The following is a 12,857-nucleotide window of genomic DNA, read 5'->3' on the forward strand; positions in this document are numbered from 1 at the left end:
GCCAGACAATATACTAGTCAGAGTTCTCCAATAGGATATATACACACATACATATAGAGAGAGATTTAAGGAATTGGCTCAAGCAGTTATGGAGGTTGGCAAGTCTAAAATCTGCAGTTCAAGTGTGAAGGCCATCTCCAGCCAGAATTCCCTCTTGCTCAGGGGAGGCCAGTTTTTTGTTCTATTCAGGCCTTAATGGATTGGATGAGGCCCATCCACATTACAGAGGGTAACCTGTTTTACTCAAAGTCCACCAAGTTAAATGTTAACTCTTCCAAAAACACCTTCATAGAAACATCCAGAATGATGTTTCACCATATATCTGGGCAGCATGGCCCAGCCAAATTGACACATAATGGAGAATTTGACACCATGGCAGAAGAGGCTTTGGCGTCTTCCCATAAGGAAACAAGAGCATCTGCTGATGTAGCTGGTCAGCAGACCATTGGAGAAAATTTTGAAATGCATGAGAACTAATTAGCTCCTGCTTCCAACATGAAGGCTACTGTCCTGACAAGCCCCTACATGTCCTGGATCTTCTCTTTTAAAATCACTTCTCATCACAGAAACATAAAATAGCTCCCACTTACTATCTCAGTTAATCTTTACAGCAACCTTTCAAAGCATCTTTTATTTTATTTTTTAATTTTAGAATTTATTTAAAACAAAACAAAAATGAATCTCATAAGAAGCAAAATATTGTAGTAGAAATTTCCCTGGACTGGGAGTGAAGGCAGTGACAACGATGATGACAATGATGGCCAGGCACTATGACAAATATTAAGCATATTTTATTCCTTCCATTTATTCAAGAGAAAATTAGGGCTCAGAGAGCAGCTGGCCCGAGGCCACCTAGCTAGTAAGTAGCAGATGCAGTATCAAAGTCAGGCTTCAGACAGACTTGAAGTTTTCTGCTCTTGCAACAATTGTCCTTGCTTCATCTCTGTTTTCATTGCTGCAGAGAGTTTTATTGGAAGTCTGTGGCAGACTGCTAGTTGCCTACCCAATATCCATTCTCATGCTTTAGTAGGTAACAGAGTCACTATTTTATTCGGGCAGCAGTGTGCCCAGCTAAAAGACTACAGTTCCCCAGAGAATAAGTTCAGGCCGATGAGATGTAAGCAGAAGTTGTTGAATGATCCCATGTGTCCTGCAACCCCCACTCCTTCTTCATATCTGGAAAACGGACACGACAACTTGAGTATGCACAAACGTAGCCTGATCTCTGACGGTAGTCACTAACACAAGGAATAGATTGGAAGAAAATAGACCATAAGCCTACTAAGTTTTTTTAAATAAATCTTTTATTTTGAAATCATTTTAGATTTGCAGAAATGTTGTAAAGATATAGTACAAAGAGTTCTCGTACTCTGAAAACATTATGCCATGTGAAAGCAGCCAGTCACAAAAGGTCACATATGGTATGATTCTGTTTATATGAAATATCCAGAATAGGCAAATTCATAGAGACAGAAAACGGATTCGTAGTTGTCAGGGCCTGGGGAGGAGGGAGAGTGGAAAGTAACTGCTTAATGGGTACAGGGCTCCCTTTTGGGGTTATAAAAATGTTCTGGAATTGGACAGTGATGATGGTGCATGACACTGTGAATGCACTAATTCCACTGAATTACTGAATTGTACCCTTTAAAATGGTGGGTTTTATGTTATGTGAATTTTACTACAATAAAGAAAAGTTCCCATATTCCTTTCATCCACCTTCCCCTAATAGTAACTTCTTACTTTGCCATGGTGCATTTGTCAAAACCAAGAAATCAACACTGGAACAACACTAGTAACTACAGATTTCTTCACTGTTGTACCTTTCACATTCTCTTCTTTGCTGAAATGGTGTTTTAATTGTAATTACCCTGTTTATTGCCCCAGCTACTATATCCAGTGTGCTTTGGGGGGAAGATAATTTGTCTTTTAATTTCTAAAACTACAAACGGTCACACTCAGACGTGATGGTGGGGCTCTAAAGATCCTGGAATTTTGCTGAATGCAGTAACCAGAGGAGACCTTGGAGAGTCTGTTCTATGTATGAGGAGAAGGGTGTTTAGAAGTTATACAGTCAAAGGAACAGAGTGTGCCAGAGACCACTAGTTATATACCCAATATCCAAGCTTCTCTTCTTCCTGGTTCCAGGACCCTGATTTAATTTGGGGTGGCAATGTGCCCACCTAAAAGTCTTCATTTCCTGTCTTTCCTGGTAGCTCGATGTGGCTATTTGTCACAGTTCTGGCCAATGAGATAGATGTAAGCAGATATTCTTAGGTGGGGCTTCCTACAAAGCTCTTTAAAATAGGGGCAAACAGCTGGCTCATGCCCTTTGCCCCCTCCTCCCTTCCTTCTGTTCTCTGCTGGAATGTAGACATGATGGCTGGAATAAGGAAGGCAGCCATGCACCAAGGATAGCAGGGTTTGGGTCCCTGATGACTTTGCGAAGTCATTATTCCAGCTCTAAACTGCCATGTCGGGATTTATTTTATTAGAGAAAATATACAATCAATATGTTTGAGCCACTATACTTGAATCTCTGTTGCCAACAACTGAGCCTAATCCTGACTGATATAATCCTGACTGTTATAGATTGCTTGGGGTTACCCTCAAATATGCATGGAGGGAAATTTTCCAAGCTCACAGGGGAGATTCAGGAACTGTAATAGTATTGTCCCTGTATTACAGAACAGGCTATGAAGGGAGAGACTACAAGTGAGGTGGTTTAGGGAAGATTTTACATTTGAGTTTCAGTTAACTCGGTGATAGTGTCAATATAGACAGATTTGAGTCTGAAGTCAATTCCCAAACATATTTAATATCATTCATTAAATATTTTATTCCTCTGATGAATAATTGTGATGCTTACAGGAGATAGATTTTTGACAATTTTTCTAGCTGAGAATAGATGCAAAAGATTCCTTTTGCTAATGTTCCTAAGATGACTTCAAAAGCCCAGGTTTCGGCCAGGCGTGGTGGCTCACGCCTGTAATCCTAGCACTCTGGGAGGCTGAGACGGGAGGATTGCTTGAGCTCAGAAGTTTGAGACCAGCCTAAGCAAGAGCAAGATCCCCATCTCTACTAAAAATAGAAAAAATTAGCCAGGAGCGGTGGCACTTGCCTGTAGTTCCAGCTACTGGGGAGATTGAGGCAGGAGGCTCACTTGAGCCCAGGAGTTTGAGGTTGCAGTGAGTTAGGCTGATGCCACTGCACTCTAGGCCAGGCAACGGAGTGAAACTCTGGTTCAAAAAAAAAAAAAAAAAAAAGCTCAGGTTTCAATCCCTATATATTTTTTTTTTTTTTTTTTTTGAGACAGAGTCTCGCTCTGTTGCCCGGGCTAGAGTGAGTGCCGTGGCGTCAGCCTAGCTCACAGCAACCTCAAACTCCTGGGCTCAAGCAATCCTCCTGCCTCAGCCTCCCGAGTAGCTGGGACTACAGGCATGTGCCACCATGCCCGGCTAATTTTTTCTATATATATATTTAGCTGTCTATATAATTTCTTTCTATTTTTAGTAGAGATGGGGTCTCGATCTTGCTCAGGCTGGCAATCCCTATATTTTTATTTCTTATAGTTTGTGATTATATGAGAATGAGTTGTGTGAACAAAATACTGAAGTCAATTTTGTTTGTTTTTAAATTCTTACCACTACTTTTAGCTCTTAATAGCTATGATTTTCATCTTTTCATATTTTGCATTCCACAGACCATTTTATTCACAAAGACTTTTTGAAAATCCATCTTTTCTGGGAATATTTTTATGTCCACAGACATTTTGTCTTATGTCTATAGCAGTATCTAAGGAAAAATTGCATTAGCGTTAGGGTGGGTGAATTTTGTCATGAAAGAAAAGTAATTTTCACAGACTCTGGTTCTATGTAAGTCTAGACAAATTACATGTATGCCTTTGATTGACAACTGCTTTTCTATAGCATCAAAGAAATTAGATTGAGAAATGACCAAGTAGATACTATACACTGTCTGGAAGGCAACTTGAGTCAACACAGAGTTAATCTTTTTGTGTTGGAAAACTATATTGATTTAGAGGTAAATATTAGTAAAGACGCTTTTGGGTGCCAGTAAAAAAAAATCAAATAATAAGTGGCATTTAAAAATAGTTTGTTTTTATCACACAACAAAAGTCTAGAAGGCTCAAAGTTGGCTTTTCTGCGATTTCTTGACCTTCATCCTCATTGTCACAAAATGGCCTCCTGGGTTTTTAGCAACATGTTAAAAACAGACAGGCTGGGGAAGGGGGGTGGGGTGGGATGGGGAGAAGCTTTTCTTTCTTTTCTTCTTTCCCAGAAATTCTCAGTAGACTTCCCCTTACATCACAGAGCAGAGCTGGGGTCACAAAGGATGCTGGGAATGGGAGTACTTGGTATTTTCTGTCTCTGCTGTGGAATATAGATAGCCCTGCCAGCAAGGAAGGCAAGGGGTGGGGAGAGACTGGGAAGGCGGCCAACAGTGTCTGCCACAGGGGCCTTGTAGCTATGGTCACTGCATGTGCCTTGCACATTTCTTCCAGCCAATGAGATAAAGTATGGAGGGTGTGAATGTCACACAGGGTGGGAGGAAGAGGAGAGGGTGGAAAACACGTGGCTGGTATAGAATGGCAGGCAGCTGAATGTTGAATATCAACATTCAACATTCAGTTGAGTTCTCTCAGAAATCATCAATGGATTTTTTTTTTTTCCCACTCTCTGAAACCTCACACATATTGAAAGGGATCTTTCTATTGGGATTTTCCCTCTTAATGGTTTGACTGGAAATTTATCTCCTATTTATTTGTTCATAATTGTTACTCAGGATCTCTCTTGCACTGCCCTAGGATTAGGGTCATTAGATAGTTAGGCATTCACAGTTAGAAATCCACAAGCCAATGGATACAATGTTGTTTACTCTGCTTATTAAAGATAATATAATATCTCATTTGCATTTATTAGTGAAGACAGTTCCCTCCACCTTTACAGAACCCCAAGCATGATGCCATGCCAGATTTTGGTTTCATTCAGCAGAATTCCACCTTCCCAGCAGCCTCCCAAGAGCTATTTTCAGTATTTCCCTTAGAACAAAACAGTTAATGCATAGCAAAGCAAGAGGGGGGTCCTCTGGTCGTTGGATATTGGAAAGTGTAGACAAAAATCTTTTGTTTTGTTGTTTTTAATAAAAGCATGATAATGTACATCCTAATCAAATTTAAAAGGTTGGCATTTGAATATTTTTAATTAGAAGGACTACTAGTGCATAGTGCCACATTTAGTCAGATCTAGAGTTCCCATTTCAGGCTTAAATAATAAATGTGGGCATTATTACCTTTTACAATACACCATTGATAGAACCCCAACTTTAAAGCCAATTAAAGGTTGGCACTCTTCCTACCATTGGCAAAGTAACACTTGTTAACAGTTCCCCTTGTGACACGTTTCAGCATAATCACTGATTTCTGGAAACCTTATTTAGCACTTACGGATATTTTGAAATCTCTAATGAATTTCTTTTTATAGACATTTTTACGTTTTACTCTAATTTTTTAAAGGTGTTCAGGTAGTTTAATTTTATACACTCAGATGGTGCATGTACCCAGATATTTATATGTGAAAGACAAAATGTCAGCGTATGTAGAACTGTACTCTATAAATAATAAATAGTTTGTTCATAATACTCAGATTTTAATGGTTACATTTTTGAAATCTAATTGTGCCCAAATTCATTCAGAAAAATCTCTTGTTAGAATCCGAATACGCAGATACCCTTCTGTTTAATAAAGGTTCTTGTAATTGAAAAAACTGGTTAGAAAAAAAACTAGTTAGAATAAATAAATTCTTTCACAGTTATTTACTTGAAATAAAAATGTTTTGGAGGCTAGTAAAGTCTTTTTTCATTTCATATGGAAATAATTTGATAAGCTTGGCAAAGACGTGAGAAACATAAAAATGAACTAAGAACATTCAAGTTATTTTAGCTTTGAGTTTCTTTTTTTTTTTTTTTTTTTTTTTTTTTGAGACAGAGTCTCACTCTGTTGCCCAGGCTAGAGTGAGTGCCGTGGCGTCAGCCTAGCTCACAGCAACCTCAAACTCCTGAGCTCAAGCGATCCTCCTGTCTCAGCCTCCCGAGTAGCTGGGACTACAGGCATGCGCCACCATGCCCGGCTAATTTTTTCTATATATATTTTTAGCTGTCCATATAATTTCTTTCTATTTTTAGTAGAGGTGGGGTCTCGCTCTTGCTCAGGCTGGTCTCGAACTCCTGAGCTCAAACGATCCGCCCACCTCGGCCTCCCAGAGTGCTAGGATTACAGGCGTGAGCCACCGCGCCCGGCCTAGCTTTGAGTTTCTAATACCAAACAGAGAACTAGTTTTCATAGATTAAAGAATGGCTTGATTATATGCCATGCAAAATGCTAATGCAGAAATGAACAATAGCTAGTTCTCATTTAAGTTTTATAATCTGGCATACTTCAAGTAGATAAACATTAATTCAAGATGACACAACATATCCAGATACTGAATATTAGAAATTACATAACATTAAAGCAAGATTATAGAAGGCACCCAGATATTCAATATTAGAATAGGTAATATTAATACAAGATGATACAATGTATCCAGATATTGGCAGAGGGTTGATTCAAGTAGATATAAATGATCTTCGAAAAAACCATCAACCTTCAGAAGCTGCTTACATCATTTTTGTTTCATATAATCTAGTCACACATAAATTAGCACCATGGTACAAGATCAGAAAATCATAAAAGCCAAATAATTTAACATGTCTTTTTCTTTAGTCATCTACTGTTGTTACAAGTTTAATTAAGTACATGCTGTCTAGTTTGGTTTAATAAACAGAAAACCTCTTCCGAAGGCATGTACTAGCTGTTTAGGGATAAGCTTTTTTTTAATTTAGAGCAAGACACAATTGAAAAGTTTGCAAATGATGTTGATATGGGTGAAAAATCAGAAACAACCCCCATAAATAAAAAGTAAGGTGCTTAAATAAATTATTTCTTCAGGCTGGTATGGCTGAGACTGTTGGTTGCCTACCCATATCCATTCGCCTTTATTTCTTAGTAAAAGCCTTATTTCACTCAAGGTGGCCACATATATAGCAAAAAGACTACATTTTCCAGCTGTTCTTCAAGTTAAGGGTAGACTCATGCCTAAGTTCTGGCTAATGAGATGGAAGCAGAGCTGGGCTTCTGAGAAGGCACCCTCCAGGGAGCTGGTTCAGTCCAGAGGGTGACTCTTCTGCACTTCTCCCTTTCTCCTTTCTGCGGATGTTGAATTCCTGCAGTCAACTTGGATCATGAAGTGACCATAAGGATGGAAGCCCCCATATGAAGGAGCAAAATGATAAAAGGAGTCCAAATTCATGAAGACTTGAAGTGTGCTAGCTTCCTGGGCATGCAAGCTATACAGTCACACAAGGACCCATGCTCAGAAAGGCCCCACGTGTGGTTTCTCTGTTGTCACAATCTTGAAATTCTTAACAATGGTATCTTTGAAGTTGTGTTATGTAAGTGACGCCTGCTAGAACAATGAAACATGTATGTGAGAAGGAATGCAATCAGTAGGTTTGCTGTTCCTTGTTGCCCCATTTGCATATGGCCCCATGAGCTTTGCATTCCAGAGGACCCACAATGAGCTCAGTGAAACTCAAAAGAGTGTACAAGGAAAAGTGTTCCATCTGTGATTAATTAACTGGGGTGCTGACAGCCCCAAGAGGCCACACTGTCCATTTGAACTACAACTTACTATTCAGAAAGAAGGCAACAGCATTTCTAGAAACACAATCAAAGAATCCTGTTGTATCATTTCTTACTTATGTTACTTCCTTGCAGTAGTCAACAACTTACCCTGAAAATGATGACGTAAAAGAAAAAGGAGAGATAGATAACCCATACTTCCTTTTAATTTTAGTCCTTCCTTACTCATCGTTAAGCCAAAAGTAGAGAGTGTTGGTAGAAGATGCTTATATCAGGAAGTGAAATAAAGACAGCTAATTTCATTTTGTGCAAAGTTTTCACTGTTCTGGTTGAGAGTAAAGTACAAATGCACACACTATAAGATATGAATTATTTCAGTGATTTCATGTACCTATTAAATGTTCTAATATTTCCATTTAAAACTAGCATTATTTAATACAAAGATGAAGGGTTAAATTCATGCTAATAATTTAAATTTTTATGTTTTTGTTACTTAGAACATTAAATAGAAGATTAAAAACATCATAAGTCAAGAGGGAGATCTGGGAAGAAAAAAAGAATCTTTATATTTTAGTACTTTTTGTTTGTTTGTTTTTTGAGACAGAGTCTTCCTCTGTTGCCCAGGCTAGAGAGCAGTGGCATCATCACAGCTCACTGCAGCCTCGAATGCCTGAGCTCAAGCAATCCTCCCACTTCAGCCTCCTGAGCTGCTGGGTCTATATGCACTACCATGCCCTGGTAGAGAGAGAATTTTGCTGTTGCCCAGGCTGGTCTCAAACTTCTGGCCTCAAGCAACCCTTCCACCTCAGCCTCCCAAAGGGTTACAGGCATGAGCCATCATACCCAAACTTTTAATGGAAATTTTTTCCTACTTTTTGAAAAAGGGGCCCCTCATTTTCATTTTGCCTTGGGCTCTATAATTATGTAGCTGGCTTTGACTTCAGGTAGCGAACACACCATCCCTGAACTGCCTACTTTTGTGTTTAAATTATTATTTTGTTTTAGCCAAATCTAATCCTGACACTTAAGTATACAGTATAGCCACTTAAGTGCTGCTAAGGAAGGATATTTGATTATTTGAAAAATTTTGTTAGGTTTAAAAAACAATGGGTTCTTAATCTTTCACAGGATTAGAGTTTTTTGAAAAGTGGGTTATGAACAGTATTTTTTGTTGTTTATTTAAAACAAAATACACAAACACATAGCATACATAGATTAAAAAAAAAAGACTGGAAATAATTACACCAAAATGTTCATAGTATTTGTCTCTGAGGGTTGGAATTATTGGTGTTATTCATTTGCTTTTTGTGTGTGTGATCTGTTTTCTTCAGTCATCTTAAAATGAATATTTATTACTTATATAATTAGATAAAACTTAGAAAATTTATAAATGAATCCTGAACCACTGTGAAATTTACAATTGAATCTAGAAACTATGTAAAACTTAGCCCCATGTAATTTTTTTTATGATTTCCTTATTTAGGGGTTTTTCAAATTATAAAAACTAGTTGCTATTTGTAACAACTGAAATAATACAAAGTTATGTTTTAAAAAACCCCACAATTTTGCCTGGTCTGGTGGTGTTCACCTACTCAGGAGGTTGATATGGGAGGCTCACTTAAGCTTAGGAGTTCAAGTCCAGCCTGGGCAACACAGTGAGACCCTGTCTTTAAAAAAACAACTATTTTATCTCTCTCTTCTATTCCTACCAGCTAAGGTTAACATGTTGAAAGACTAACATGTATCTTTTCACAAATTATATAATATAATCTAGTCTATATAATTTGCTCACTATATATATATATATATATATATAGATGGGGAGAGAGAGAGTTTATTTGTTTTCTGTGAAATAGAATTCTGTTATACATATTAATCCACAACTTACTATTATCACTTAATATATCATGAACTTCTTAACACATCATGAACTTCTTGTCTATAAGACAAAATATATAACTTTGTTATTTTTCTTATTTCTCCATGCATACATAGAGACACATATCATTTTATATCCCATTTTACCCATCTCATTTTGAAACTTGGAGGTGTCTTTTCACAAAGATTCTCTGCTTGACCAAACTTTAGTCAGGCTCCTGAACCTTCTCCTAGGCCTGTCTATGCACTTCCTTGTAAAATCCAGTTTTAGCAAGAGTCCTGCTAGGTCAGTTTAGCAAGAACCCCTCTACCCTCATTCTTCATATCTGATTACTCTCAATATCTGATCAGGTTCCTCAAATTCCAGCAACCCCAGGTGATGTCTGATCACCCTGGTCTGTCTTCTGCAAGAATCCTGTTAGGTTTGTTTAGCCAGAATCTCCCTCACCCTGATGTTTCCTCTAATTTTCTATCCCTTGACCTGCACCCTGCTCCTTGGCTGTAAATTCCTACTTGCCCATCCTGTATTCAGAGTTGACCTTAATCTTTCTTCCCCACTGCAAAATCCCATTTACCATGGTCTCTACAGCTATCACAATGTTCCTGAATAAAGTCTTCCTTACCATGCTTTCACAAGTATTGTTGAGTAATTTTTCTTTAACACTTTTAAATATACATTTATTAAACATTCTGTGTATTATGCTGTGGATGCCAGAGGGTGGTTTGTGGGTTTGTGTGGGTGGGATGTTGCTTCCCATTGAACTCGCTCTGCCATCTTGACCAGAGTACCTCAAAGGGAATGCTTTAAATTTGTGTTTCCAGACAAGATGTATTTCCCACACATATGTTTTCTCCTTGCCTCTACTTTCTTATGCCACAGGTCATCTCATGTCATGTTACCATGTCTAGTCAGTCCTCTGGTCTGCAGTATCCTCTTTGATACATCATCCTTCTGCTCTCTTGAGGGAAATTAGATTTGGTGCCTCGGAGAAGTAAGTCAGCATATAATTTAATATTTACTAATTTAACCTTAGAAGGCTAGGGAAAACAGAAGCTTTACATATAGCAGTACCTGCTGAGGAACTGTGGAAATGGAGAAAATCCTTATGGGGCTGCAAAAGTTACAAGGTAGATCACATTGATATTATAAAATTGTGATTATTCCTACATGATACTGAAAGCAGATTCCTATATGATACTCAAAATTGATCAACTTGGGCTTTTGTGCAGACAAAGTCTCAGGGAATTCCTCAGTGACCTTAGTGTCCTTATTAATATGAAGCAGTTGGCAAGAAGATTCTGTCTATTCTTGAATATGTGTGTATATGCTTAACTGCACTTAAATCTTCATTTAATCTCAGCTGGTGACGAGTTAGCCTATAAATGAATGGTTTTCCTATTATTTTGAAATATGTTACATGAGTAATTAAGTTGTTTTTTCTTGGTAACAAGTCTAAAATTGCATCATCTATTTATAATGAATCACACCTTAATTTCACTTATTTATGGCTTTATTCTCATTAACAATTATTCATTGTGCATTGACTGTGCTCTGCAGTCTCTGCTGATGAGACTAGAAAATGTTCCTATCACCACAGGGAACACGGAATTACACTTTCAGGATGATTTTTGTGAAAAAAAAATGGATAAGAGTTTTTATTCCCCAAATGAGTTGACAGAAAAATCTTTACAGGGTGCAAATGCAAAGTATAGATGAAATAGCCATAACATTGCATTGTGAAAACAAGAGAAAAAAAAAAGAAAAACCTTTCAAAATCTATAGCTACAATATCTTTTTCAAAGCTCGATTTTTGTACCAAAAGCTATAGTCACACCCAATTTGTTACTTTAAGGACTTTGCCCACAATGAAGATGGAAAATAAAAATTAAACATAGAAAAACTAAATTAAAATTAATCTTATGCTCCAAATATATATCAAGAAATTATTATTTCTCCCCAAACCAAGGTCATCCCGGGTTAAATGTGGTGATTTTTTTTTTTTTTTTTTTTTTTTTTTTGAGACAGAGTCTCACTCTGTTGCCCAGGCTAGAGTGAGTGCCGTGGCGTCAGCCTAGCTCACAGCAACCTCAAACTCCTGAGCTCAAGCGATCCTCCTGTCTCAGCCTCCCGAGTAGCTGGGACTACAGGCATGTGCCACCATGCCCGGCTAATTTTTTCTATATATATTTTTAGCTGTCCATATAATTTCTTTCTATTTTTAGTAGAGGTGGGGTCTCGCTCTTGCTCAGGCTGGTCTCGAACTCCTGAGCTCAAACGATCCGCCCACCTCGGCCTCCCAGAGTGCTAGGATTACAGGCGTGAGCCACCGCGTATGGCCTAAATGTGGTGATTAAAGAAGGCCTTGTCCTCAGGGCCTGGCCTGGCCAGAGACAAGCTTCCGCAACAGGAAGCCTGTCGCTGCCACACTCACATCTCCAAACAGCTCCCTGTGCCCTTCGGAGCCATCTCTCCCTCCCCCTCCTTCCAACTCTCAGGGGTCTCCCTGTCTCTGGCTACATTTTGCTCTCAGTTGGCAGCTAATTAACGGGTAAGAGGGTACTGTTTGTGGAGAAAATTATGCTGCTAAGTATTTACAATGGCTTTATATGTTTCAACATTTTTCAGTTATTAGAAACAGGGAGGAAAATTCTGTTAGAAAAACCGGTTTGGCTCTGGGTCAGTAAACCCATCTGGCAATTTAATATAATCAAACCTTAGTAATTGATTTTGCATTGTAATTGTGTTAAATGACCCTAAGGTATCTAAGCAGCAGAGGTGGAAGAGGGAAAGTAAAAGTTAGTAGGATTTTTACAATTTTCTTTTTCATAGGGTAGCAACAGTCCTGGGATCTACCAGAGTATAGAAAAATTGCAATTTCCTTCTTCTTTGATATTTAGCAGAGGGGGAAAAACCACCACCAGAAAAACTGTAATCAGAAAGTTTCGCTCTGTTGGATGTTCAAATATAGATGTAATAGGCTTAAATATTGGGAAAATAAAGTTTAAGGACCAGCCAGTTTCCACCTATACCATAAATAAACAGGCTGAAAGATGGTGGGACTGAAAGCTTTCGTATGTCCTCTGGCCAAATTCTTTATTCAACAGGGAAAACGCCATATTTGATTAGACTCAAGAGTAAAAAATTAAGTAAACAAGAAAAATATTAGCTTAGTTAAATATGAATTTTTTACTAAGATGTTCTCTTTTACATCTTTCTCTTTTAAATGGGACATTTTCCATAGTTAATTATAAGCTGTGAGTTATATAGTTATATTTTCTT

The sequence above is a fragment of the Eulemur rufifrons genome, chromosome 29, assembly GCF_041146395.1.
Source record: "Eulemur rufifrons isolate Redbay chromosome 29, OSU_ERuf_1, whole genome shotgun sequence".
Taxonomy (NCBI): Eukaryota; Metazoa; Chordata; class Mammalia; order Primates; family Lemuridae; genus Eulemur; species Eulemur rufifrons.